Source organism: Lagopus muta, chromosome 2 (assembly GCF_023343835.1).
Source record: "Lagopus muta isolate bLagMut1 chromosome 2, bLagMut1 primary, whole genome shotgun sequence".
In the NCBI taxonomy this organism is placed as follows: Eukaryota; Metazoa; Chordata; class Aves; order Galliformes; family Phasianidae; genus Lagopus; species Lagopus muta.
The window spans coordinates 101,108,977-101,134,265 of record NC_064434.1 but is presented as its reverse complement, the minus strand read 5'-3'; the positions used below and the strand labels follow the sequence as shown (position 1 = coordinate 101,134,265).

Genomic DNA, 25,289 nt, shown 5'->3' with positions numbered 1-25,289 from the left:
TTAGACTATTTTCCTGCTGTGAAAGGATGGGTAAGAATGTCTAGACACTAAGAGGCTGAGCCTATTGATGCCATCAGGATCTGTCCTCATCGTGCTGTCAGCTCTATAGAGCACCACAGCTGCACTCTCTGGCTCTCCAGCTGTGCTGTGCAATAGCAAACTGCCTATGTCCCTACCCACAGAAAAGCAGAGCTATTACGTGATGATGAAAAATACTTATTTTTTTGGGAATTCATTTCTCAAACATAATCCAGTGGATCTTCTCCAAAAGCCTCTTAGGCAATCTATTCAGAAGTGTTTGTATGAAAACCAAAATGATTTAGCAACCTTTAGTCACGTCTCCATTTGCACATACGTATAAGCACATGCAAGGCGAGGGAGATTCTGCTTCTCATTTTTCTCATTTCATTGAGAAAACCCAGGGCTGCAGCACTTTGCCTTTTTCTCTCCTAGTATGAATTAACACAGTGGAGAGGGACACCAGACGCAAGTATGTTTGGCATCCTCTTGGCTGGATCTTACAAAGGATGAGTGCAGAACTAGAAGGGAGAGAAAAGGGCTAGGAAAGGGGAGTGCACAGTTCTTGGCATTTGACAGTGCTCTAGAAGGTAGCCATGATACTGAGGGCTTTACTCAGTTCCTCCTTGCTGTCTTTAGCGTAGGAGAACAATGTCAAGTTTCTTAGGAGCTACTTGCTCTTAAGAGTTTCAAGCTCCACAGTAATTTTTTATTATTATATTTATTTTTATTATATGTATCTGATAAAAAAAAATCATGCAGCTGTAGCCTCTAGCTGTGTTTATAGGTGTTATTACTTTCTGTAATGAGAAGGAGAAGGAGAACGGGTGCTGCAGCTCTCATAACAAAGGGACATCAAGGATCTGTTGAGTTGCTGTTAGGTCTGGATGCGCAGATCTTGTTCAGATTCACTGCACTATCCAGTAATAAGCTGTCTTTGCAGACATTTCCAATGCAATTAGAATTGTTAGAAAGCCGTTCCTTAACATTGGAACAACACTGCCTGTTGGAGACTTTTCTGACAAAATTCAAACATGGGGAATTTATTTCAACAGCATTTTGATAGCTGGGAAGATTCCAGCCTGTCACGAGAGAAATGGGTGAAATTAGGAATCAAAAGGAAGAAGGCTTAACTTAGCCAAACTCTTCTGAGTTGTTATTTAATCTGGCTTTCTCAGCTGACGGTGCTCAGGTGATGTTTCTTCAGCTAACTCAAGCCAAAGCACAAGGCCAAAGAAAATTTGCATTTGATTTATTTACAGCTGAGAAGACTGAAACTATTGAAGAACAATGCAAACAGCCAGCAGCAAAAAAACGTAGGGGAAGCAATGGAACTCCTGCACTTGAACCTGAAGACCACAGAGTATTTATAATTAGAATTCAGTTTGTGTTTCTCAAAATTCAGGTCACGAGAGCCAGCGTTTTCTATTTTTCAAGGCCCCTACACTTGTGGCTCAGACAGCCCTCCAATACACAGCCCCAGCTCCAGCTGTTAGAGTTTATTGACTTCAAGTGAGCACAGAGGCAAAGGTTTGAAAGAAGTATGGCTAGTTCCTGCTAAAGGCTGCTATTATGAGCAATACGGTGCTTATTCAGCTCAACCATTACCATTGTTGAATTCAGAAGCCTACATTCTGATCACCATTGACCAATGCCCAATTTCACCCAAACTCTTGCACTGTGACCTGCATAAACGCTATTCACACACCAGCTCATTAGTGATGTAACTCTGCACAAGTAGGCATGGTGCATCAGTGTAACAAAAAGGCTGGATTGTGGGTGACAAGCCTTAGCAGCTGTGGGCCAAAAGCTCTACGCTTTAAAGGACAAAACTGAACCAAATTCGAGGAACTGTTATTTTAAAGACTTATTCCTGTAATCTGCACTGGTGTGGTGGAAGAGATTATTCAACACTCTGCCCCCCATCAATCCAAGCTGGTGTTCCTCCCTACAGTGGGTGCAGGAATTGTGCCTGCTCTTGCCGGTGCAGGGATGAGCTATGATGCACCAGTATTACCAGGAGAACAAAGATTAGCTATTTCCACCTATTCCTACCATTTCACATGTAGGAAGATATTATTTGCTACATAGAGGGTAATTCCCCTAAAGGACAGCACGGTTAAGTGACAAATTAATTTGCTGCTTACACTCACTAGCTCTTCCAGCTGGCTTAATTCTCATCAGCCACCATAATTTATTAACAGTGAGGTGAGAAAAGACATGAATCAGCTTAATGTGCTATAAGTAGGGCATTGTCATGGCAACAAGATGCGGACTGTTTTCTACTATTTATGTATGGTTTGTATTGTACTCAACCTTAAGACGCTGCTTGAGACAACTAGAATTAGAAACATCTTTTTTTTCTCGACTTCTTTTTTCCCTTCAGTGTATCTTTTAAAAAAATTATCAAAATAAGTATGTGAAAGGCTCCAAGGCATCTCTCCAGGAAAACAGCTAGCTATACCCTGCGTAACGAGTCTTCCTAGAAACAGAAGCTTTTACTCTGATCTCACAGTCATTTCCTCACATTGTCACACAACCAATTCCACGGATTAACTCCTGGTTTATAGCGGTCTGAGATCAAAACCAGACCTTCCCAGGTCCACACATATGGCTAGGAACTGGGGAAAAATGTAACAGTGTTATTTGAAAAGAAATTGTTTTGTAAAAGTAGTACATTCTACTTAGCACAAGACATGGGAAAACAATTCAGTATGTTGCATTTATCACAGACTCCTGATGGAGAGGTATGAAGCTGAAAGTACATAATAAACGATTTTTATGGCCTTTCCAACTAAGTCTAAATTCTTTGCACCATTTGCATCAGCAACTAATAGTTTTCATACATGCAGATCTTCATCCAAACATCCTATTATTTACTACCGAGCTGCACAAAGGGAGCAGCTGGAATGTTAACACAGCACGCTGAAAAACAATTACTGATATTACTCTTCTGATTTTTTTATTTTTGCACCAACTGCAAATTGCAATCTGACACTAAATAACTAAGGAAAATTGAAATATCTCTAGGATGTCTGGAGGAGAACACAGGGAAAAATGAAATCATTTTCATGGAAAGTCTTGCAATCTTAAAATACAGCTTTGTTCTGAGTAGGGACAAAAAAGGATTGAAAAAGTCACACAGTTTTCTCCATTCAGTACTCATTCATTATTTTAATGTCTGGTTTTATATTACCCAAGGTATTTGTTCGCACAACATGTATGGCAACAGGCAGCTGGGTTGGACCATGACACAAAAATGTTCACATCTACCAACCTGAGACAAAAGAATAAACAGTATCATTTTGAACACAAAACTTCTGTCAAGCTACAATTGCATATGTTCCATTAAACACCACTAAATGATATCTGCTGAAGTCAACCATAGCAGCTAGCTAAGCAATGAAAAATCAGGACAGTCTTACCTCGAGGTTCAATGGATTATTCTCCTCAGTGCTGCCAATGGCCCCAAGTGCACACAGGTTGATAGCAGTGAATTAGAATGCTTATGGAGGTCAAGTTGGGAGTCTTGTTTTCAGCACTTCCTTACTCCGTGATCAGTGAGCAGCAGGTAAGTTTGGCCTCACCTGGAAACAGTGGTGTCTTTCCGCAGTAGCTGCTCTGGGCACTATAGCCAGCCCTATGAGCTCTATGTCCTTCACAACTCGCCTCTCCTAGCAATAATGAATAAGCTGTCAGCCATCCAGATACTTAAATGGTATGCCCAGTCCTTCCCTGGATACCTTTTCACTGCTCGAGATCCACCTTGCATTCTTCAAGGTAGCAGTGCCTAATGGACAGATTATGTTGCAGCTGCCTTCTCCCTCAACAGAAGGTGACTATAATTATCTTGGAAAGGACATATTCAGAAGTGGCTTTTGGTCCTTTTTCCTTCCTCATATGTAAGAAGATGGCCTGAATGGTTTCCACCTTCCTGGTACCTAACTGCTCAGAGTCACAGGGTAAGATCCTTCCTGGGAGGGAATGCTCATCAGCCCTTAGACAAGACTTCCCTCACCCACACAGTGTATCCTTTCTCGATGTTAGAGAAGTGCTAAGTCCCAAATGACTTTTTTATCCCACTGTTAAAGTGTATGGGCATTGTGTGTCAGGTTGCTACAGGTCTGGGTACAGCTTATAGCTGGAGTGTCTCCTTTGTGCTCATCCTGACTACAGGTAAGTGCACTGAACGAGAGCCCATTACAACGAAACAAAAGGAATACCTGCCCTTGTGCAATCATATGATGTTTTTCTTATGCAGAAAACAAGGAATATACAGCTGACTCTTTCCAAAGCTAGTCCTTCCATCAAAAATAAATATACATTCTGATACCAAATCCTTCTTTTCAGATTTTAGCTTGTATCTGTAGAGAGCAATAAATAACGTATTACTTATTTGTTGTTTGATCCCAGATTTTTTTCTCTTCATGATTCTTGTTACTGAAAAACATTGATGCAGGAGTCTACCAGAGGAACAAGACTGGAATATACTTCATTATTTGCATTAGCTTTGGTTGTGTTATTTAGAACTAAATTTTTACCTCAGTGAGAGCATCACTGAAAAAAGCATTCTTCAAGTCACATGTCTCTGCCCAGTTCTGACAAAATGGCAGAGGAAGAGGGAAAACAGTACAGAGCGAAAATAGTACAGAGCTTATGCTTCCCAAGATGGGGAGAAGAAGAACGAAGATCTGGGCTTAGTTTACTTATTGTTGGTAAACAATATATTTAGATCAAATCTTGAGAGACATGAGTTTGGGCAGCCCTTTGCAGAAATAGTTGGAGGAACTGCCAGTCCCATAGAAAACAAATAGGAAGTAGGTACCTCCTTCAGAATGTACTGTACCAGCCCATGTCTTAGGAAAAGGGCTTCCCCAAGAGGCAGGCCAAAGCCCTTTATTCAACCCCAGGGTATCCTTAAGTCACCTTTCTGCAGCACCTAAATCCTGCCTGGAAAATACTGCTTTTGTTGGCAAAGACTTGTTTTGGGAGGTTTCTCTGAATTCAGGTGATGTGAAGCCGGGGGAGATCCTTGTCCACTGGAGAGCTTGGGCTTCAAAAAGGAGGTTCAGGAGACTGGTGAGGAATCTCCTTGGCAGCTGGAAGGAGTCTCTCTGAGATTGCTTTTAGCTAATGATGCTGGATGTAGGACTAGACAGGTGCAAAAGAGTTAAAACACAGAAGTACTTGAAGATGAAGGATTCACCTTCCCTTACAGCATTCTTTCCATATAATTTAAAAGACAGCAAATCAGTAAAAGCAGGGACTGTTTTGCAAGAAACACAAAAGTCTGCGAGAGATTTAGCGTGCAGAGGAAAAGCGCTAGGAACAACTTAATATATAAGGATTTCAAAAAATCTAAAAGGACCATCATGAATGAGAATTGCAAGAAGATGCAAAGAAAACCCGGAGCGGATTTGCAGAGGTTGCTGTGCTAGCTGCTTTGCTAAAAAGTTGTGGCATCTGCTATGATGAAGAATATATTTCATGGTAACAAGACATGGAATAGTTGAGTATATTTTTGGAGAAAATGTGATTTTTCTCCCTGAAGCATCTCACAATCCCACCTAAGTCTAGCCCTTGGCCAATACCAAGGAAACACAACCTACTATTCTGTTTCGTACAGGGGAGCATAGACCTCAGACCTGGGGCCAGGTTTCCTTGTTATGCTCATGGGGAAATAAATTTACTGCATACAATAATGCAACATACATGGCTAATGGGGAAGACGAACCATTTCATAAATCCATAAGAAAATGAGGATTGATTTAGGCAGTATTACTAGAGCTTCTTAAAATATGCTTAAGACTTCACATGTTAACAGCACTCCTCTCAACCCAGCAGGCAACAGTGAGAGCTGAGGTGATTGGCTTTGCTGGCACCACTCTAGTTTGTGCCTATTTCCTTGGAGAATATCACATTCATTAGAATTGCTTTCTTAACTTACCTCAGTGCTTTCCAAGATAGTCATCAGGGACAGAAAGGCCTTCTTCCCACCCTACTAAATGCTCTGAGCCTTGTAAACATTTCTTGGTGCACCCAGAGGGGAGGAGAGGGCGGAAGGAAGGAAGGAAGGAAAGCAGGGTTATCCTGCAGCCTGCAGGGCCCAGCACACAGAGCTTTCCTCCCCAGGGCCTTTCTCACCCATGTCCTTGTCCCGTGCAACCACCAGCAATCCCCAGACAGAGAAAAGTTGCAGAACTGCTGTTTTTATGGGCTTGCAGCCATAATGGACCTGGGAATCCAACTTGGGGCCATGCCATCTGTGCTAGCAGGGCACCCTCCAGGCAAATGTTGGCTCCAGAAGAGTTTGCCTGGCTGAAAAGGTGGTAGTGACACCACAGGGCATGCGGTGGGGAAGGAGAGGCTGTGTAGGAGCCTGCAGCCCCAGAGCCACCGGCCCTGGCCTGAGCACAGCCCTGGGCAAGGAAATTCAGGAATTAAAAATTAAAGTTTGCCATCTAGCGGTAGGCCTCAGGAGATGCTTTAGGACACAGCCGACCCAGAGCCCAAATTTACAGGTGATGGGTTTGTGATTTCTAAAAAATATGATGTGTTTATTTTTATTAACACTGGATGACCCACAGAAATCATGAAAGAGGGATTTTTAATCTTGGCAAATCGCTTGCTCATACATGGTGTGACACCTGGACCTGCCTGACCGACATCCAACAGGACATAGTACTATGTATGAGATCCTGAATGATACAAGAAAAAAAACAAAACAACAAAGAATTCACTATAAAATAAAAATGAGACAATAAAATGCAATCATTTCCCACCAGTTCCTTCTTTTGCGTGGGACAGTGGTAGTTCCCAGGGGATTACCTCTGTCTTTTCTCTGAAGCTTTTAATTCCCCTTTGAGCTTAGCTGCGTTCATACCAAGTTTCTGTGATACTCTGCGAAGCACGTCCTATTGCAAGAGTCCCTTATAGCTTTGTCTGAGCAGTGCAGGCCACCTGAATGGGATTCTATGTGTCTACGGGATCCCTATGGAGACCTCCTCTGCTGGGATCATTGACTGTTCATTTCTGTGAGAAAGAACCATGTGGGAGAGCAGGAACAGGGCACTGGTTTCTGAAGGGAAGAAAAGGCTGAGGATCCTTTATGGGGAAAGCTAGCAAAAATGTCTGTACCTCAGAAGTCAGCCTGGAGAGGGGGAAAAGGAAAGGTCTGGAAGGTAATGGGGTGTATGATCTACTTTGGTGCCCAGATTGCAGTTAATGAACTGTGGGCATTCAGCCTGATGCCTACACAATCCCTTGTGCTCCACACACAACATTTCTGTTAGCAGAACTCCATAAGGAATTAGCAATTTTTGCAGCATAATCACATTGTTGAGTCATACTTAATTTATGAACTGCTACACACACGAGATAATTTTATCATATTGATGCTGAGCTGATTATTTCCCATTTTGTATTTATGCGTTTGATATCTCCTTCTGCAGTATGGTGCTTCACACTTATCATTAGTGAACTTCACCTTGTTGATCTGAGACCATCTCTTCAATTTATCATTTTGCGTTATGATCCCACCTGCCAGACTGAGAAGATTTCACAAGTGTACTCTGTATTTATCCTCCAAATCGCTAATAACAATATTGACGAACATCAGACCTGAAGATCTCCACACATCTGCTCGGGATGCTCACTTGACATTTACTTCCAGCTTGACATTAAGTCATTTGCAGAAACTCCTTGAGAGTTTTTTTCATCTATTTGTATACACACTCATAATCATAATTTTGTATAAACTGTGTTTTGCTAGCTTATATGTATGAATACAGGTTACTGGCACCAAAAATTACATTAAGCGTATTGCCTCGTGTTTCTTCCAGTCATCAGTATTCAGAATGCAGAATTGATGAAGAGTAAGCCACTAAATTTATGTTGAAAGCCCAGAGGGGATAAATGCCCTGCACTTTTGAGTTTAACTCAGTGTGCAGTTTCAGCACAACAGAAATATTTGCTGATGATGAAGATGCTCCTTAATATAGCACACGGACAGAAATGATACAAGCGCCTATTAGGCCTAAGAGAGAATTTCTACACTTCTGGTAAAAAGTAAAAATAAGAAAAGGACTTAATAACCGTAACTGTGTCAGTTTTACTGCTAGCACATAATTAGTTCAGAAGAAGAGGATTTCAGAATGTCCACAGCATAACCGCTTCTCTCTTTTTAGGTAATCTGCTTCTGATTCAGAAGCTTCAGTTCATGTTAATTTTTCATGTGCAAGAATATCTTCAGGGTCTATATCCCCAGAGCAGGGGCAGGAGGATGTTCCTACCCAGATCTGGATTTTGCAGTTTGCAAAGGAAAAGTATTCAACCTAAGAGGAAAAAAAACAAAAGCACATGCTTATGAAAGGACTTGGCTTTTCACCACATGGGAATCCTCATACGTGATGCCTCTATTTCAGGCATGGGCTGGAGGGTTTCAGAATGCCATCAATCTGAAATGTAGCATCCACATACAGGCCCTCCCAGGCAGGTGCTTGGGAAGAGGCCAGGAAAGTGTTAGACCTGTGATGGAAACAAAGGAATCAGGTAACAACCTTTCCCCATGAAAGCCACCATCAAGGGAGTGCAATCAAGGAGGCGATCTTGAGAGACAGGGCCAGCAAAGGCACATGGGATGAGGAGGCGAGGCAGCAGGGACCTCTAGGCCCAGCCCTGCTGCTCCCGTCTTCTTGAGTTCCTATTGCTTTTTCTGTCTAACCAATGCAGAGGTAAATGGCATTTTGTAGGTGGCTGCATCACAACATGATGACCCAACGTCGTGTCCCATGAAATCAATGATGGCAATGAAGGATGAATCACACCACCGCTGATTCAGCTCCCACTTAGAGCCACCGTAGGTGTTTAATGTGTCTGTACCGGGCTTCAGAGAGTAAATCACACAGAAGCCAGGCTGTGAGACTTTCCAGTTTACAGCAGTTTGAACAGTGCTGTTTGATGCCCTTCTCAAGTCACAGTCTTTTTTTCTCTTGGATGGAGGTTTGGCTGCACACTCTCCCCAGCCTCCCGCTAGTCCCTGAGGCCACCAGCAGCCTCAACGAGGCCGAGCAACTCGGGAGGTGCAGCAGCGACCCGGCTCCTCCTGCCCACCCCGCTAGGTGGCCCTGCGAGCCCGGCCAACAACCGGGGCTGCTCGCCCTGCACAACGCAGGCACAGCGCTGCACTGACAGCAGCCCAGCGAACACGTCGGAAACAATCTCTTTTAAAGCAAAAATAAGAGCAATTATATATTTTTTCTACCCTAAGCTTCCTTTATGAGGCAGCTCCAAATTCACAGTGTGCAAACTTGTGTTGATGGTTGCACCAGGTGGTCTTAGTGGCCTTTTTCAACATTAATGGTTCTACAATTCTAAATGCAAAAGGCAGCCAGCCCTATGTTTTGCCTCACGGTGGGAAGGATGGTTTCTCCTCCCGGTTAGCACCGAGGCAATGGACCGCTCTGACTGTACCTCCAAATTCTGCTGGTGCCTGACAAATGACACAGCAATCCCTTATCCCAGTTCAGCCCTTACGAGAGACAGTGCTCTGATCTGATTCCTCCACTGTGATGTTGTGAAGTGAAATGAAGGGTGAAAATATTCTTTTTGGCTTCCCAGATAGAAACATGCAGTAACAACAACAAAATTTGATTACTGTCAATGTGTGGATGTTCACAGTCTCACAGCAAATGCCTCATTCTGACAGTAAACAGGGATAGGTGGAGGCAGGCATCTACAGCCTCAGGCTGGATTAGGCATTACAGGCATATTCAGCAGCTGCCTCTGAAAAGCAGAGATCTTGCTTTGTTGCTCTGAGCTACTCAGGTAATCCCTAAAGTGCTTCCAGAGGTCAGCTGAGGAGGGGAGGAAAGAGGAGAACTAAAAGAAGAGCATGCAGATGTGGTTTCTGTGGGCCTGTGAAGGAGAGGAAGCAGGAGGTAAAAGCTGGAAGGTGTGCGTGGATTATGTGTGTATTTATTATTTAATGTCTTGTCTCCTCATAGCACTGAATCTGGGGAGAGAGGAAAAGAATGCCTCTCTCCTGTACGAGCTGGAGAAATCCACACCATGTTTCTGTATTTCTCTTTCCTGATCTGTCAAGTAAGGGCACCAGCATTTAGCAGCCTCTAGCTGAGGCTCTCTTAAAAACAGCCTAAGATCTTCAGGAAGGAGAAGAGAAAACAGGCAACAGAACTGAGGTTTCTGAAGCCACTGTATATGGAGATTTCTGCAGCAGAAGTCTCTTCTCATAAAGGTTCTGTGTTCTGGAGCCATCAGTGGAGCTTGGGGCCTGCTGTGTCACGCACTGTACAAACACACAGGGAGAGACAATCCCTGCCGCAAAGGACATTCTATTTAAATAGACATGACAGAGGAAAAACAAAGGGAGGAATTGAAATGAGTTGACTAGCTCAGGGTTACACCAGTCGGTGCCAAAGCCAGAGGCAGCAGTTGGTATCCTGATTTCTAGCCCAGCAATCTGTTTTTTCTCATGGCCAACCACCTTTTGCTGCTCTAATGCTTACAGGGTGTTAATGGCACTACAGATAATTATATATTACTTGGTATTTTTAACTAGTGTGAACTTTATGCATAAGCACACACACCACTGAACTCAGCCCCCCCAGCTCCCAGCCTATGAGGGGTCTGGAGGGCATTAAACAGCACCTACAAGGTGACCTCTGGAGCAGAAATGTGACACAAGGAATGGGAAGGGAGGAGAGTCCAACTCTTGTGAAATCTAGCTATTGAAACACCTTCACATCTTGCAACACCAAGTCAAAAACTCTTTGTCTTGAAGATTTAAGAACAGACATAGGAAGTACTGTATTTATCTCATGTTAATCACCTAGGCAACAGGGAAAGCAGAAATGAGCTTCACTTTCTACTGTGTTATATAATTTGTGAGTTTATTCAAATGCCTGTTCTGACATATCAGAAATACTTCTGGTTCTACTAAAAATTTGCATTTTTAAGAACTAGAAAAGGTATCAGTAAAGCAATCCAATTTGGTTTGCAGCTTTTCCTTTGATCCAAGCATTGTGTGCCTGCATGCCCAGATAGTTATCTGATGTCCTACAATCTGCATTAGAAGTAGAGCCACATTCTCTCCTTTAGGGGTTCCCACATCTGCAGAGCCCTGGTTGCAACAGCCAGGATTTGATTGAGACCACAGCCAAGGAAAGGGCTGGGAATTGTCCTTTCCTTCTCCAGCCAGCAGGAAACAGTTAAAAGCCTCTTCCTCAAGCCTGAAAGGTGTTACAAAGGATATATCTCAAAAATGAAATAACACTATGCACACAGACCTGAAGCTTGTGTTCTAACAGTGTAACACAGCTTTTAGTGAGCTAAATGCAATCCAGCCTGCCCTAGGATCTTGTGGGATTCAAGTCTCTGCTGGTATCTTGGCTTGGCCTAGGAGACAGGAAGGCTGTATCTTTTAGCAAGGGAGAACAGCAAGGTCATACTTCTGCAGGGGCTTCAGTCAAATCCAAAGTTGTTTCTGTTAATAAGAGAAATGTTAGTGTTAGCATCTGCTACATTGTACAAGGATGTAAAAACAGATGGGTTAAAATCCTCTGTTGAAACTTATCCATTGTCAGAAAATCAGATCTTTAAAACACCAAACAATTCACAGTTCCATTCTAAAAAAGAACGGGTTAATTTTCATTTCGTTGTTTCTCTTCTTATCCAGACTGCACTTTGCATCTGACAGATTTGAATTTTCTTTCCACAGACCTCTTCATTTCCTAAATGGAAAAAAAAGAAAAAAAAAAAAGAAAACCCTTCATCCTAGATGGTCCTTCCAGAAAATAACAATTTTATTCCCCCCCCCCCAACACACACTTTGGTAGTGTCTTTATTTACATTGTTTCAAAACCTATTTTCCTTGTAAAGAAATGTTGATGAGGTTTGGCTTTCCTCCCTGCATTTCCTAGGCAGAGTTGTTGGTGCTTTGGTCTGCCTGCCTGAGCCCAACATGAATTCCAAATTGTTAGTATTATTTTACTGAGCAGAGCAGATTTTCTGACTCGAAACCGTGATGTTCCATTTTTGCCATACTTATAAAAACTTTCCCCCAACTTTGTAAACTTCTAAGTAATTACAGAAAAGTCACAGAGCTTCAAGAGTAACCAAAGCCAAGATTATGAGGCCCAGTAACTGAGGGAATTAGGAATTTTTCCATTCACTTCAATGAGTTTTGGTTTAAACACTATGAAGTCAGATTCATCTGTACATAACAAATGAATGGAAAAATTCCAAATATGGACAATATGATACTGTTCATGCAAACTACTGAAAAAGGTAGGGAATAGGAAAGGTGTACGGTCAGAATTGCTACCAATCCTTTTTGCAAAATATCAAAACCCCAGAAAAGGACAAGAAGGTTTCCTGAAGAAACAACAAGGTAAGCCTGTAAATCTTTTGAAGAGGATGAAAGGAAAGTGGTGTTTGTGGCCAGAACTCCCAAAGCAGATGAGAAGAGAAAGCACAGCCTGAAAAGCGCAGCACTGCTGGCTGCACAGAGCATCAGAACCTGCCTCAGTATAGGCAGACTAAAAGTAAGTCCTCACACATAGGATGCAACCTTTTCTTCCAAGTTCATGCAATGGTATAGGGAAAGAAGTGAAGGCCTGGAAAATTCAGAAAGGAACTTCCATAGGAACTGCACTGCTTCTCTGGGAAGCCCATTTCAATATCTGACCTTTCCTTAACTGAAGAAATTCTCCCTAACAACCAATCTAAAGAATTTCCTTCTCACTTGTCACCTGAGAAAAGTGACCGACACACACTTCTCTGAAGCCTCCTTTCAGACAGTCATCAGGAGTAGTGAGGTCTCCCCTCATCTCCTCCAAATTAAACAACCCTGATTCCCCCAGCCACTCTTTATGTCTTGAAACACTAAAGGCTAAATCTTGGTTATTTTCAATGACTAGAATTAATAAATGAAATTCCTAATCATGCTGCATCTGCTTTTAAATTGTAACAAGAATAATGACACACAACAATGCCATGCAACTATCAACACATGACAGCTCTAGGAAGCACTGGCACCCAATAATTTCCCTGTGGAAACATTTGTTAACATTTTGAAGTAGATAAAGAAGAATACCACTTATTCGTTGAAACCGATGAGCCTCCAGGAACCTGGACCACTAGGAAGGAAGTTGGGTATGCAGTCCAACTATCTTCCACAAACAGACTTGCTCAGCTTGGGCCCAAAAATAATGAACAAGCGGGCAGCCTTGGGTGTGCAAAGACAGACTGTGACATGGGCAGAAGTATGTGAGGTGGTAGATAAGGAAAAGAGACTTTTGGAATACAATGATGGAATTTTGCAAGGAGAATGTTCTGGGGCATATGGGAATTAACAGTGCCAGGTGATCTTTCAGACTTTGTAGGAAAAAAGAAGCGAACCTGCAGATTACAAATGGGTACAACGCAAGACAGAAGCCATGTGTTGTTATTTTTACTTCCCCTGCAAAAGACATCCTCCCTTAAGTCTCGATCAAGGCATGTGCTGTACATCACAGAAGAGGAGGCAGGATGCAGAAATTCAGTAATTGCCATTAACCGACACAAGGCTAAAACCATAATTGATTAAACAAACAAACGAAGTGGTTTGGAGAAGTCTATTAGATTCTGCTTTGCTATTTACCATTCACACAAGTTCATTATAGACTACAAGTTTGTAAGATGCCCATCTGCCTATTAATAATTGATTTAATTTAACACATGAAGTGTGTGTAATCTGTTTCCTTGTTCCTCTGCAAATATAACCTATGAATCATTGGTAAACAGTAAAGAAGCTGATTGACCACATGATGCTAACTCTTTTCCTAACTCTAGTTGCTGACTTGCATTTAAGAGAGCTAAATGTCTACTAAATACTCTGTGGTTATAACAAGGATGCTACTGGAAAAGGAGACAATTAGTCAGTGGAGTAAGATAACATTTACTCGTGGATAAGAGCTTATAAATGTGCCTTCATCCTTTTCCAGTATTCCCAAGTTGGCCTAACGTTACATACTAAATTACTATCAGACATAGGCCTCAATGGCTTTGGCCCAACATCTTGTCTCTCATAGACCTAAGGAAAACTTTAAATTCCAAATAGAAGGCACCCTTATTCTCCATATATTGATACAAGCACTAGTACCATCTATCTATTTCACAGTCACAAAAGATTTCCTACTTCCAGTACTCTTTAAAGGCAAGGAACTGACATTTTTCCTATTTAACTAATAGGGAAATAAGGCACACGGAGTGTGCTGAGAATCTGACTTTGCAAGGGCTTTTGATTTTACTACTTCAACCATTTCTTAGTTAGTGAACATATGTGTGTTTTTCACCAACACCAAGATTTTCACTCAGTGTGTGTCACTTCTTTTGTTAGCTCCAAATGTGCAAAGCTTGAAAGAGTGTTTTTACTAGTGAAAAATCTTTCAAGAACTTTTATAAATTATTCAAACTTCTGGTTTAAACTGAGTTCCCCAAAATGTTTCCTTTCACACACTTCTTAGTGCCAAATACAACCCATCTGGAATCATTATTAATTCTGTTGAACTGTGTGATTCCAAGCACTATTGCAAGTGCTGTTTTGTTGGGGTTTGGGTTTTTTTTTTGGTTTTTTTTTTTTAAAGAACAAATTGATTCAGTGTTTTATAACCATAATTGGAATAGAGCGTTAAGACTCAACAGCTCATTTTTTTATTCCGGGAAATGGCAAGCAACACATCTTGTACTCAATCAGTTATATGAGCAGAGCAACACTGAAAAACCTTGTATCACGTAGCTATCATCTACATTTAAACTTTTCTTATTCAGTTATTTTCCATACACTCAAGTTAAAATATCTTTGGAGATTTTAAGGAAGTGCAGTGAACAGATCAGAAGTCTGCTCTACGCACCGCATTGGGCACAGCAGACAATTAGAAAAACAGATTCCCTGCTACTGTAGTTCCCAATCAAAAAGCAAAGTATATTTCTCCATATACAAATTCCAATCAAAATGTTAATTCCTGGTTCATCATCAGAAATACCATTAAATTCAGTTTGCGAGAAGCCTTTCAAAAACAAAGCAAAAAAAACAAAGGCAAAGCTTGTGAACAATGAGTGTTTTCACGTCAACCTGTTTACCCAGTTTGTTATTGCATCAAATACTGCCCTTAAACTTGTGAGTTATTTCCAGGATTTTGCATACACACCTAAATGAAGAGAACTGTAAAATCCTGTTGTCATTAACATAAGTAGCACAATTTGACTCAACACACTGACTCAAATCCAGAGAGGTCTTCACTCAGATCAGCTTGGAATTTCTCACACACTTCTCCATGTTGAAGCACTGTTGGAGACACTTAGGTTGCAAATTTGGCTCTTTTATGGCTGTGCTGGGGGAAGTCGTATCTTTTCATTGTCTTTATTTTTAGGTGCCAGGAAATTTTTCACTGAGAGAGTGGTGAGATGCTGGCAGAGACCCGCGGTGGTGGGTGCTCCATCCCTGGAAATACTCAAGGCCAGGCTGGATGGGGCACTGGGCAGCCTGAGCTGGTGCTTGATCTAGTGGTTGGCAACCCTACCAGTGGAAAGGAATGGAACTAAGTGATCTCTGAGGTCCCTTCCAACCCAAATCATTTTGTGGTTCTATGATTCATACCTCCACAGGATTGCACAGCCTATCTGGTGGAACCAGGCCAATGAAGGACAGAGGCTGCATCCACCACACTTGTAGATTAAAGTATCAGACTTTCATTACAGGTGACAAATGCTCAGAGACAGAGATCTATAGCTATGGAAGCAGCCAGTTTCAGAGTGATACAATTATGAACTCACAGCCAGACTGTCACGATACAAACTAGGCTGAGTACTTATTTCTTTGGATGCTTTTCTGGTGCAATTTACTGTTACATGAAAGATATCCAGAACACAGATAAAAGGAGTACTTTTCCAAGTGCAAAATCCCCTCCAACTGTTAGCCATAAACTCACCATAAAGTAAGACACCACCTGTGTCTCTGGTTCAAATCCTTGCTCAAAATAGAGTCAATTTTTTGAATTAAGATGAGGCTACTCAGGGCCTTATCCAGGTAGGTATTGAATATATCCAAGCACAGAGAGCCCACAACCTGTCTGAGAGCCTGTTCTAGTGCTCAATTACCTTCACTGTAAAGATCTTCTTGTATCTTAACAGCATTTATCCCACTGCAACCAGCGTCCACTGCCCCTGGCCCTTCTGTTGTACACTTCCAGAAAAGTCTGGCTGTACCTTTTCTGTGACCACTTACATAGTTACAGAGAACAGAGAGATCCTCCCTTAATTACTTTCTCTCCAGGATGAATAACCCAGCTTTGTTAATCTGTCCTCATACACCATACGCCCCAATAACCTGACCATCCTAGCATCCCTTGCTGAACTTGCTTGTCCATGCTTACACTAGTGTGGAGCCCCAGACTGAACACAGCCCTGCAGATGTGGTCTTAGTACAGAGCAACAGGAGTAATCCCTTCCCTTGAGGTTCTGGCTATGCTCCTGGTAATACAGCCAGTATTCTGCTGACCTTGGCCACAGGGGCTCACTGCTGGCTCCTGTTCAGCACATTATCCCCCCACATATGTTTCCAGCCTGTGCTGTTGCATTATTGTAGCATTCTTCCTTAGTAGGTGTAGGACTTTGAATTTGCCTTTGTTGAACGTAACGAAATTTCAGTCAAATAACTTTTGCAGCCAGTTGAGATCCCTATTCAGCACACGGCCTTTCAGTGTACTGACTGTTAACTCTATTGCGCGTCATCAGTGAACTTGCTGGAAGTCCATCTCATTCCATTACTCAGGTTTAATGAAGACATGAAATAGCATCAGACCCAGCTGAAGCCCTCGAGGCGCACCATAAGTACCTAGCTGCTAGCTCAACTTTGGTCTGCTGCATGCTATTCCATGGGCTGGTAGCTCAGCCAAGTTTCCATCAACCTTCCTATCTTGCTCTTCAGTCCTTCTCTTTCAAACTCAGCTCCGAGGATACTTCAGGAGATTGTGTCAAAAGCCTTGTTAAAGTTCAGATAAATGACATCCGCTGTTTCATACTGCCTGCTGAGACCACTGCCACCCACTGGAACTGCCCACTTCACCAGCAGGTACCCAGCATCACCGCTCACTGACACCATTCTGCATATTGTTGGTCACAGAGTTTGTCACAGGGACCACATGAAAGGATCCTAAGTAAATTGGTATGCTGATATAGCTACAACATAGCTATGAGAACTTGATTGAATACCAATGTCAAAAGACAACTACAAAATAAAAATTGTTCAAAAACATTGGAGCAAAGTCACCAAGTCCAAGTGAGAAGAGTTTAATGTATTAGTAGTAAGCTTCCCTGGAATATTCCTGTAATTATTACAGCTCTTCAGGCACAAAGAAATAATTTTCTGGATTTGGATCACTGTGTTAGTTAGTCTGACAAGCCCAAAAATAAAGTAAATTTTCACACATTAATCATTAGCATATTTGCCTAAGAAACAGCGTGCAGAATCCATGCAAAATCAACAGCTTATTCAAGTAAATACATATTCATAATTATTCTATGTGAAATACTGCTTTCTGATTTTATTCACTGAATACTAACGACATTCCTGACAAATAAACCAAAATAACAGTTCCCCTGTTACTATGGAGAGGGAGAGGAGAATGTACTGTGCTTAAAGACTAATTATGAAATCTTTGGAGTAAGAACCAGATACTGTGATCCTCTTGTATGCTATATATATATATATATATATATATATATATATATATATTTTGTGTGTGTATATATACATAAGCTCAAGATTTTACATTCAAGATTGTGGAGAGAGAAATGGAAAATACTCGTGAGCTGATCTGGAGACAAACTGAAGAATCATTTTATGGGAGGGACATTTTCCATCATTCCCAGATACAGAAAGGGAAAGTATAGTTCTCAGCTGAGGTGAAACAAACATGAAAGCAGCTTTGGCATTAGCAAACAAGCTGCCTCTTAAATTGATTCTAGCTCACTGGACGCAATCATCGCTATCATAGCCAATCCCTTCCACATCTCCTGCAGTTCACAGCACCAAGGAAAGATATATATCCTCAAAGGAATCAGTATGCAACTGTGTGCACATACACACCTGCAGACACACAGCCATTTGACTCCTAATCTACATAATGTGATTTTCTAGCATCAAGTAGAATACAATTGCTCCCTCTCACTCCCCTGATGCATCACAAGGAACTAGCATAAAATGCTTTATTACCATGGCTGTAGAAGTAGACTGTGAGTCACATGGATCACAGAGCCAGTAGGGTGAAGACCGCTCCCTGCAATATGGAGCCTGCAGAAGCACTGCCAAGCAGTGAGTGCAGCACTGCCAAGCGTCACTGCAGCAAGGCGCAGACACTCAGTGCTCTGTTCAATAAAGGCCAGGTTATGCTGCATTTCCCAGTATAGCTTAAAATAACATTTTACACTTTACCACCTTCAGCAAAGGATTGCTAAGCACTTTGCACAGATTAATAGCATTCAGGTTCCAAGCACCCTTTGTGGTAGTTTCCCATACGGCAGAGGGGTTTTTTCTTCCCAAGTAGCACACTGCTCTCATTATTATGCAGTAGACTTTTTGTTTCTGTATACCCAGCCTAGGTTCTTACAAGAAAGTGATTATACTTGCCTAAATGGAGATACTGGTGACAAGATAATTTATAATGCTTTGCTGCATAATCATGAAGCCAAGGTCAGGGAAACCTTTGACGTAGCGTAGTCAGGGAAGTTGTAAATAAAGCACACACCATGAAAGGGTTCAGTCTCAGTGTGAACAGACGGACAAGAAAGAACAGACAAAAAAGAACCTCCCCCACTCCTGCCGTGGTGAAATCTCACTCCCTCTTTGTCTCTGCAGATACTGTGGTTGGCTAATTAGAGAAGGAGGTGGAACTATGAATCCAATCTCACTTGTTCTCAACTTTACCATAATTCCTACGTTTGAGAAGCCAGTGAAGTGACACAGCACTACTACAACTTCCCATTCATCAGCACAAAGCAGAAGAGCAGGAATTGGGCTAAAAATAATTAAGAGGCAGGATCAGATACTGTGTGCACACATCTGCATGTATGCAGGCATGTCAGCCACAAGCACTGACTGGAAGCAGCAGCAGCAGAAAAGGGGAAGATAAGCACTACCTGTATTTTTATCTCGACATATGAATACCCATAGATGTACCTACAGCATGCTTAGTAGAGAGGAAATAATGCCTGAGAAAACTGTGCTCAAATTGTACCATAAAATCAGTATTGGCATTATTTCACACGCACTGCTATTACTTTGCATCTGAGCAACAACAGCAGAGCTTTTCAGAAAGCATTGGACCTACTTCTATACTTCACCTTTGTAGGCAGGCTGGGTACGAGATGTGGCTGCCCATGGATGCTGCCTCAGAAGCACAGACAGCTGCTCCAGGGCCTCCTTCCAAGGCCACGCTAGTCAGACACATGGGTACCTGTGGTCACCCGAGCTGCTCTTCTGTATCTGCTTGGATGAGATTGCTGAGAGAAGGAAGATGTACCAGATAGGTAGGCCCAGGACAAATGGCTGGCTCATATGAGTAGCTCTGTGTGAGTATCTGCAAAAGATTCCCCAGCGTTACCACTAGACAGCCTAAACATACAATTACTCACTCATTTTCTAGGAAAAACCTTAACTACATAGCGTGTAGCTCTGCTAACAAGCATACTGAGAAGAAATAACCGGCCAAATCCTCAAGCCAGTATAAACCAATTATATTTGCTTGCCTCTGCTAGAACAGCCTCTCTTATTTCAGCTCAAGAGCTAATGCACAGTACCTTAATATGCATTTATGTTAATATTTCAATGTTGAAGAGGTAGATCGTGCAACTGGCACATCAGACTACATGTAACCTCAAAAACCTTAAAGGATCTACCTCAAATAACCATTCAAAAGTGACTGCCTGGCATGCGTAACCTCCCTGGAAAAGCCTTCCCACCCACAGTACCTCCTTGTGATCAACATTTCAGAAAGACGATACACATTTCTATTTTAAAAAACAGAATTTTAAAGGAGAGAATAGGTTAATGAACAGAAGAAGTTGTGAACAATTAGCAGCTTTAGGCACTGCAAGACACAGGGAAAGAAAACATCAGTAGACTTTCCAGGTCCCTTCAGATCACAGCTGTAACCCACTCTCCAACACTGCCTCTTGGCAGAGACTGAATCTATCCCTAGGGTACAGGCTCAGTGCCAATCACTCCACAGTGTTACTGAGATGCATAGCACCATAGCACAACTCATCAGTGGGTTTTTTTCTGCATAGAGGTGCACTAGGAGGAAAAGGTTGAGGTCACAAGTGAGCTGGCTGCCCTGCAATGACAGGGTCTGGCATCACATAAGCTTACAAAATAGCCCAGAGTAAGAAGTGTATGCAGTATTTTCTTTCACACAGTCTGATCTTGCACTGCTATGCAACTTGAAATATGAGTACATACAAGAACTGAAATCTGTCAGAATTTGCAGTCTTTTCACAAAGGCTTGTCATTCCTTTACCAGATAACTCTGTGTAAGACACGATGAAGAGGGAGTTGGAACACATCATATTAGAATGAATACAAATGTAATTATCATGCTTTTCCAAACACTTCCACTTGAAAAAAAATCTGTTAAGTAACCCTGAATCAAGCAGGCTGATCAGTCAGGAATAAGGCAGTTGAATTAGTAAATCTTCCCGGCTCTCATTTCTGAAAGACAAGATCCTGTAATACTTACGTTAAACATTAGCTTACTTTGTGAGGAACCTTCAGAAATCAATGAGGATTGGACTACATGACTAAGACTAGCAGAATACAATAACAATTATAGACTAAAATTGGCCCTCGCTTGGGTATTTGTTTGATTTTTTAGTGTCTTTCCACATTCTTCCTCCTCTATGCCCAAGAAAACACAGAACCTCCCCCCTCACAGAAACCATTCAAATGGCTTCTTTCTCTTTTATACAAGAACTGCCAATATTTCTTGTTAAAGGAAGGTAATGTTTGACAAAACTTGGCAGATTTGAGTGTTATTTCTCAACCTGGACAGAGACCAGTCTTTCTGACAAAATGGAAGCAGCAATTTGTGGCTTTTAAATATGAAGTGGTTTGTTTCTTTTTGAACAAGAAGCATAGCCGAAATCACTAGAGAAAGCATAAGAAAAGCAACCTGGGTTTAAAGAAAAGGAGATAAATGCTTGGAGCATTTCTTTTTAAGAAAGAGTGTGGGGGAAGAAGAGAAAGAAATGAGGGGATATATTTTCCATTTGCAGTTCATTTTCTCAAGTTTTCCCAGAAGCAGAACAGACTGTATCTTGTTAGAGGAACCAAAAGCCCAAAGATACTGGTAAAGAGAAGAGTATCAGCGTGATATAAAATGGAGGTGGGAAAGAAAATTCCTCCAGCCTTTTATTTTGAGACAACTCAATGTTAAATCACATTTTGCTGCACAGGGAAACCTTGTCCTTTGAGAGCTGCAGCTCAGATTTCTATATCTTCTCTAGGGTCTTGCCTCCTAGGTGGGACTCCACAAATACCACTGCCAGGTGTCAGGCACAGCAGGCTCCTTGCTTCAGCCCAGACAGAAAGACATTCTGTTGAGGGAGCAGAGGTGGGGAGAGTTCCTCACTGGCCTTACAAGGAAGCAGTCGAGCCTCAATGGCCAACGTACTGAAGAGCAGGCAACTTAGGTTAGGCAACTATAATGCAATGGAAAATGGGGCAATAACAGCAGAGTAGCAAGGTCCCAGACTGCAGCAGCCATAGGCACAAAAATAAAGGAAAAAAATGCTGCTTACCTTCAAAAGGCCTCAGGCATACAGGGATCTCAAGCAAGATATTCTCAACTTCACTGCCAACCCTTAAATGAGGTCTGGGAAGGGGTGGTTCCTGGCTGCACACCTTTGATCACTCAGATGCATTGCATACACCCGAGCTTCCCTGGGTTGGCCCTGCCTTCCCACCAGATGCTCAATCACTGCTTCAGGCCGTGACAGCATTTCTGCTACTACAACCCACAGAGACAGCAATTTTCTGACTTCTCCTGATCAGTGTGTGATAGTGCTACAGATGTTACTGTGGCAGAAACTGCATTTTTGATCAAAAATATTATTTTAGTGGAAAATTAAGAAACAGGTTACTGAAAAGGAAGCAGTCCAAGAAAAAGTTCCCAAACCGCTGGGATTTCAGTAATGAAATCACACAGAAATCAACCCACTTTTAGGGTGCAGGCACCACATAATCACAGAATAGTTTGGATTAGCGAGGACCTTAAAGACCATTTAGTTCCAGTCCCTGCCATGAGCAGGGTCACCTCTCACTAGATCAAGCTGCCCAGAGCTCCATCCAACATGGTTCTTGCTGGTTTCCTGCCTCCCCTGCTTAATTTTTCACACAAGTAGATGGAGAGCTCCTGCACACTGCAAAAAGTAGGCTGAAGGAAAACACACCAGACAGCAGTGTTCTGTTTCTGTGCGACTGTGATTCACTCTGCCTGCTCCACAGCTGAGGGACAGGCTGTGATGGGAGGCATTGCCACACAACTGCATTGCTATGTAACTGTCCATGCTTTTGCACCTGCTTTAAGTCTCTATTCCCCTCCAGTTTTGTGCAAACTTTTCTGCTTGAATCTGGTGCTTTGAGATTTTTTCAGCTTGTTTTTCAAATCAGGCGCTGTCTGGCTAACTGAAACCTAGCAAGGTGAAGAAATGGGCTGCATCTCATTGGCGGTATTTTCTGCTCATCTCCTAAAACCACGTAGGTTGAAATGAGGTACACAGCATCCCTTCCACTCTTGTTCTTCAAAAGCGTCCTAATTTCCATGGGAAAAAAAAACTGTGAGCATAGGCTGGAAGGCCTTGCAGTGTGGTCAGAGAGGTGACAGGGGAAGCAGGTCTGCAGGCACCTACCTGATGGCAGGAACAGAGCTAGTGTGTCAGGAGTGTCTTATTCTTTCTGCAGATACAAGCAAAAAAAGATTTGTTGCTTAGTGTAGCGTTGCCTCCTATTTTGGAACTGGATTTATCTCTAAGCTGTTACTTCATTTCATGTTCCTTTCAAGCTCCTCTTCTGTGCAGAACATTTTAGAAGGAAATGCCACTGGATTACACAGCTGCTGTCTGCCTAGGCTTTAAATATGCCAATTTGCATCAGTCTGTAGGCAGCACTGAGAACAGGCTGGCATTGACTACAGCCTTCCTGTGTTACTAGTAGCATCTTACTTTCAAATTTGAAACAACTGAAGGGAAAAGGTGTAGCAGAACTATGGAGAGACAGTTCTGAGGTACTAAAAATATTCCTCCTTCTGAGAAAACCAGGTGAAACACAATACCCTTGGGGGAAGCCCTACAGAACGTCAGCATGAAGCTATAATAACTGATGGAGGAAAAATGAAACTCCTGAAATAAAAAAGCCCCCATTTGTGGAACTAATCAGGCTAGGAATTAAAGTTATTGAGAACAAGTCTATTAGTAAGCACACTGAGAACATTTTAAAGATAGATGGAAACAGGTACTAAGAGAAAGCCAAGTCCCATCCTTGCTTTACAGACTCAAATAATTTGGATAAGAATTCAGGTGCAGAAATGCTAGTCAGAAGCAAAGCTCTAAAGCTCTGCAGTAACCATTTCTGTAATTTCTGTTAACAGAAGCAGGCAAATCATTCTGGGAAGCATTTCAATGTAGCATCACTACAAAATCTTCTAATGTTGCCTTTGTAGAGTACAAAGTAGGTTTTCATCTCCTATAGAGACCTGCTGTACTGCTGTTCCATCTTGGGGTTATGCAAGGTCTGCCTGCCTTGGCAGACTGAGAAGAGGAGGCAATGTGAACAGCCTGAAAATTGGCTGTCTGCTCTAGCTCTTGTTAAACTGATTCTTGGTATAAGAGTTATCACTTGGGAAACAAAGATGTTGGGCTAGAATCCCTACATGAAGGAACTGCCTTGCACACTGGCTATGCATCCTTATTTGGGGACTGGTATATGTGTACCTATGAAGGGATTCAAATTCAGAATAGTCTCAAACTTCTTTTATTTTCAAAAAGCAAGCATAAATATCTGCTAGGAATGGATGGAGAACACAGATGTCAGAAAACAAGGCAACAACACTTTAATTTACTGCCATTTGCTCTTCTTTGTATGGGAGACTTTTAAAGGGTATAGTTCTGAGAAAATGCTACACTGCAGAATCACAGAATTGCAGGGGTTGGAAGGGACCTCCAGAGATCATAGAGTACAACTCCTTGCTAAAGCAGTTCCCTACAGCAGATCAGACAGGTAGGCATCTGGACGGGTCTTGAATATCTCCATAGGAGACTCCACAGCCTCTCTGAGAAGTTCCAGTGGTCTGTCACCCTCAGAGTAATGTATTCAGTACTTCCTCAGAGAAAGGAAGTTAACTTTTAAGAGACATGCTTTGTTGAGTTAAGTTAGAAAAGCATAAGATTATTTAGTAATCACCATTCTGTAAGCATAGAACCAACCTTTGCTGAATGATAATTAATGTTATTTCAAGACATTTCTAAGTATTGGTTTCAACAATTCCATTATTTCAGTACCGAATACTCAAAAGTGCCTCACTCCTCAAAATTACCCGATACGTTTCATTTGGCACATTTGAGGAGCCCAGGGTTCAGTATCAAAACGTAACCCCTTGGCAAAGCACTTAAAAGACCTTAACTACTAAATTAACATCCCTGTTTTCAAACAGATGTGTGAGATGAAGAGCAGACTCTTGATTTAGTGCTTAAAAACTTAAAGATCATATAGAATTATTTATAGAAACTAACTTAGCTGCAGCTATGATTATCCTGTGGGATTCATTAAGACCATGTTTGACATTTAAATAAGTTCTTGTTTCTGGTGGCAAGAATGACAGTGTGTAAAGATATTACAGGATATAGAAATGAAGATAAAAGCTTCAGAAGCACCTTATACTTACTTTCTGCTCCGTCTGCCCTCTTCTAAACTGAAAATATGACAAGAGGGATGGTGGCTTCTGAGGTATTGCATGGAAAGAAAGGAGAAAGTTAATTGGGGAAGCACCAAACTAGACACTTGAAAGAAGAGGATTAAGAGAGAAATAAGAATGCTTCTGAATCCAGGACTACCAATCATTAATCAGACATTACGGAGCCCAACCTCATCTTTATTTCACGTGCAGTATAAAGCAAGTGATCAGATAGGCCCTTTTTTCCCCCCACAGACCTATGTAGCT

The 25,289-nt window shown here is 41.9% G+C and overlaps 1 protein-coding gene across 5 annotated transcripts in view; it reads right to left on the bottom strand.

The window, feature by feature from the left end:
- The window catches only part of FOXN2 (forkhead box N2), a 96,865-nt gene that overhangs the window by 53,839 nt on the left and 17,737 nt on the right, over window positions 1-25,289 (bottom strand). Inside the window, exon 4 of one of the 5 annotated variants that reach the window (XR_007374800.1) lies at window positions 10,908-11,521. The exons of the other annotated variants lie outside the window; for them this stretch is intronic. The gene's annotated coding sequence lies outside the window, so the exon portion shown is untranslated. Of the gene's footprint in view, window positions 1-10,907; window positions 11,522-25,289 lie in introns of those variants that run through there. 5 annotated transcript variants of the gene reach the window in all.